The sequence below is a fragment of the Benincasa hispida genome, chromosome 3 (assembly GCF_027475165.1).
Source record: "Benincasa hispida cultivar pf3 chromosome 3, pf3_genome.v1.1, whole genome shotgun sequence".
Taxonomy (NCBI): Eukaryota; Viridiplantae; Streptophyta; class Magnoliopsida; order Cucurbitales; family Cucurbitaceae; genus Benincasa; species Benincasa hispida.
Genome location: NC_143480.1, coordinates 49,234,990 through 49,240,382, shown reverse-complemented (window position 1 = coordinate 49,240,382; position 5,393 = coordinate 49,234,990).

Genomic DNA, 5,393 nt, shown 5'->3' with positions numbered 1-5,393 from the left:
AACAGTTATTGATGGACCAACTTAATCAACATCTCTTGTTGATATTTATGTAGCATTTTTTGTTATTTCTTGCAATATTAATTTACTGCGAGGTAGATGATTTTTAATATGATCTTCTTCCAAGAATGTAGTATTTGTCGATACAAATAATTTGTCTTCTTGGGGATCATAAAACAATCCTCCTTTTATTTCTTTAAGGTATCCTACAAAAAGGCATAATTTCGAACATGTTCCCAATTTCTTAGGATTTTGTACCAACACATGTGCTTGACAACCCCAGATACAAAAATCACGTAAACTAATTGTGCATCCTTTCTATAATTCATACGGTGTTTCTGAAACAGTTTTTTAAGGAACAACGTTTAGAATAAATACTGTAGTCTGTACTGAATACCCCCAAAAGGATTGAGGTAACTGAGCATAACTCATCATTGATCGAACCATGTTTAACAAGGTTCGATTTCTCCTTTTTGCAACACCGTTTTGTTGTGATGTTCCAGATGCTGTGAGTTGGGACTAAATTCCATGATCTACTAGATACTTTTGGAATTTTAAATCCATATACTCACCACTCGATCAGATCGAAGTGTTTTAATTTTTTTACTTAAAAAATTTCTGTCTCAGCCTTAAATTCTTTGAATTTTTCAAGAGTTTCAGACTTATGACTGATTAAGTAAATGTAACCATATCTAGAGTAATCATTAATAAAACAACAAAATATTGATAGCCTCCTTGTACTTTTATATTCATCGGAACACATAGGTCTGAATGTATAAGTTTGAGAGGCTCTTTTGAAGGAACTCTTATTCAAGAGTACCTACAAGCGGAAACGGATCTTTCAAATTCATTGTGACAGAATTTCCACATATACATTCAAACATACAGATATGCATTCACAACGCTAAATTACTAGCATGCTTAAAGAAACAATAAACTAGAGACCGAGAAATCATACCAGTTGAAGACTTTTTCTTCATAGTAAATCTCATTTTTGCTGGAACGGCAAGCTAACGTTCAGTAAATCCTAATCGTCTACCTCGAACAGTCTCCACATGTACAGAAGGAAACAGAGATGACACCACCACTCAGAGCCTTCAGTATTCTTGGAGTGAGAACCCAAAGGGTGGGCTTTGTTTGGATTTGGTAGAGGGGAGAAGGAAGGGAGATTGTATACAACGATCAAGCAAGTGGAAGAAAGACTCGTCTATCATATAGACAAAATGCTTGATTGTTTAAGTGAAGTATATGATCATGTAGAAAAAGGTAAGCACGTCTAGGAAAAGTTAAGCGATCATCTATACGATCATTTAGTAAAGCTCGGGCGCTAAACAATCGCTTAGTAAAAGGTAAGCGATCATTTAGTAAATAGCGTGAGCGGGTGTAAGCGTTAAGCGATCGCTCAGCACTATCGTATAAGTAAGCGATTGTTCAGCACTATCGTATAGGCTCTGATTTTTACTAAGCGATGACACACTTCAACACTATGTTTGCGCATCCAATGCTTAACAAACCCTGAGCTATTTAAGCGTCTCAAAGCGATTCTTCATCTTACTCATCCGTTATGAAAACAGAAGAGACGCCAACCAATTATCCCTTAACCATCTAATTAATAGACAATAAATATAATCACATTATATTCATAATCTATGGATTAATATCATATATTAACCATAGTATTTTTCCTCCACTAGATATAAATCATATTTATATCTAATTTCCTCCTAGTTAATGTATAACATACATAAAATTAATTATATCATATATAATTAACTAGTTTAATTATATCATATATAATCGAACTCCCTCTTGTCAATTTGAATATTTTAAACTGACAAAAAAACTGATTCTCAACTTTTATCCAAGCTACCAAGAGGACCTTATGGACCTATGGCTCGAAGCTCCAACGATACGTGAATAACTGACTAAACTTTTCAGCCACGATATCCACCATCCGTTAACTATCAGACATTCTACTAAAGACCGACAACTGAATTCTTCTTACAATAGATATATTTCTATGTCCATTGGATATAACCAATCATCAGTACGATGACCCTTCCCAGATGCTCGTAAGTACAACTGGTTCCATCTTTCATGAGAGTAACTAAACATACTTAATAGCTTCATGTCGAACAGAGGATGACGGCTACCCAAACATCTCTTGAAGTGACATCATTATCTCACGGTGGGCATAACCTCATGTTTCTTATTAAGTACATCAGATATACTTGCTAAGATGTAGGCCCGATCTTTCTCATTAGCCCTTACCCACTGATCATAGATGTCTCGAATATTTCGGTTCGCTGTTGTACTGGGAACCCGAGGACATTCCTCCATCAATACAAACCTCAAATCATCCACAACTAACATTGTATTAATGTTGGATTTCCAGTTTGAATATCCTTCACCGTTAAATTTATAGGAAGCTAGCAATTGTATGATTGAATTCGACATTGCTGAAACAATTTAAACAAATTCTATTAAATATTTATGCATCTAAATCCAATTTTAATAAAATCATAAAGTACCCAATAAATCTTTTTTTATTTGCAACGATACTTTAGTGAGTTAGAACAATTACTACCGAAGGGTAGTCAAGAATTCCTTCACTGAAGCAAGACAATTCTTGACCAAATAATATTTCTGAATAACTTTTTACTCCTATAGTTCTTTTGGTTATCATTTCCGGTCAAGATCTTTACTAACAACTAGTAATTCTTGTAGGTGTGACCCGCCATTTCCAGATCTTATGGAACGGTATGAATATACCCCCGAAATAGAAGACAATACCTAAGATGGAACTATAAGTCCCTATTCATTTTATTGAAGCTTGGGTTGTTCTGAATCTTATGTTACAACCCTTCAAGGGGATCATCGTGGTTAACGACTAGTAGTGCCGCCTAAAAACGATAGCAGGCGCAACATAGGAATCTCACGTTTCAAACTAATGGAGGAGACCATAGGACAATGTTGACACATTTTCTTCACCCACTTACTATGAACTACTTCCCTCATTCGCCTTTTATTGACCCATGCAAACACTTTCAGAATGGAGTAGTCGCGGTAAAAGCGAAACGAAGCCGAGCATGGATCTTATAGTGTGAACTCTTGAGGACGTAAGAGCTAATAACTATATATCGAATATATTGTTAATCTCCCATTGAAGTGTTCTATATGTTTTGGTATTTACTTAGGTATAAAATGACTAAATTTAAACAACCTAAGTCTATATCATTTTATCTAAGTATAACAATTATATTTGGATATAACCCTACGATGTCTAAATGTTTAAACCTTAAACCTCAAATCGCTCAAGCAAGCTCATAAAATCAGTTAACAATATTCAATCTTTTGGTCATAATCCCCAGGTAGGAGGTGTTCTGTAAACCGTCAACTTAAGTACCCCCAGCCTTAGACAGGTTTTATGAACCGATTTGAGTATGTAACCAAATTTTATAAAGTAACAATTTGTTTTAACGGTTAAAACTAGTTGTTAACCTAAGTGAGCATGCAACTATTTTTCGTTATGGATTTTAAACATCTAACCCAATTTTATAACAGCTTACAAAATTTTAGACATGCTAACCATCCACAACATACAACAAAGGTATTCTATATCTCATATAACAATTATATTAAATCAAAGAAACCCTAACATGCATACTATATATTATAACATTTTACAACATACTTTCAATGCATGTAACATACTTCCTACGGTGGGGTTTTAAATCTACATGGCATACTGTATGAATACACATGATTTATTTAATTATTACATACATCACCTGCATAAACAATTAAACATAAACTGATATGGTTTTAGTTTTAGCATAGCAAACAAAAGCCTAACTATTACAAAAAAAAACGCTTTTGAATCACTCAAACCGCTCCAAACTGAACCCAAACAACTTGAACTGGATCAAAAAAGTCTAAACCGGACCAACCAAAAACCTTTTGAGGCTGAACCGGACAGGACCTCGATAAAACCGATCGAACTGGCTGCTCTCGCTCCATGCTCGAAATCTCGCTAAGGCTCATCGTGTAGCACTGATATCTATCATCTAACACGATTTTCTTACGTCTTCTAACTATCGTCCATCGCCATCGTATAGTGTCGGGTAGAGCTACACGATCACAGTGCTATCGTATAGCGCCTGGCAAAGCTACACGATCGTGTAGTTCTATCGTATAGCGCATGGAAAAGCTACACGATCGTGTAGTTCTATCGTCTAGCGCCTGTTGACATCGTTCAGCGCCTGCATAAAGCTACACGATCGTTTAATGCTATCGTACAGCACCTTTTGCTACACGATCATTCAGCGTTTATACCTTAACGGCTATATTTGAGTAGAAGCTGAAAAATTGGAATCTACAGCTCGGCCTTCTTCATTTGTTTCTTCAATTACACATTAATTTCAACTCTAATGACTCCACATAAATTACAGACTCTTGAGAACACATATAAGCTCATGAATCAAAAGCCAATTACAAATTTAATCAAGAAATTAAAGAAAAATAAATGCTAAAACTCAGAATATTCAAATCAGTGCACCATGTTCATATAACTCATGAAAAATACCCACCACACTAAAATTAAACCAAATTGAGTGCTTAAATGAAGCTCTGATACCAATTGTAAGAGTATATCAGCATGCAGCGGAAGCAACAAGGATCAATAAGCACTTTAATTCATTAATTTTAGCAGTAACTAAAGCATGCTCATCTAACATAAGAGGGTTTGAAGCCATACCTTTGTAGAACTCCTTTAGATCTTGATTCTCAGCTGTCATCTTTTCTGAAACTTGCTATGAACTACCTCAAGATCTTTCTCACTATCCTCTTAGAGCTTTAAAATGAGTTGTGTGGCTCCAAATCAGCTTGAACGAAAGAAAACTTGGAGAGAAGCTCACTGCTACAACCCACTTGAAGAACAATTTCTTCAGCTCAAATTTTTCTGTAAAAACTCTTTGAATGCATGTTTCAATTTATTGCAAGCTATCACGCAAAGAAGATGGCTGCATGAGATACAACTCATGCTTGGATTTATTGAAGCCTAACTTAATAGGTTTGGTGTGAGCAAGTTGAAGATGATAATGGAAAAAACCAAATTTTCATTTTGTATCATTTTTCCAAAACCAAATGATTTCTAAAAATCAATTTGATTTTAAAATTGAAAATATTATTAATTTTGTAAAATTAATTTCATAAATTATTTTTTTAATAAAATTAATAAATAATTCAATTAATTCTAGTTAATTTAATATCAAATATTAAATTAATTTTACACAAATCCACTTTCATATATTTAGATCATATTTAAATATAAATTCTCCTATTTTGCTTAATTCTAATTTGAACGTTTCAAATTAATTTATCATGCTACTCTAAAA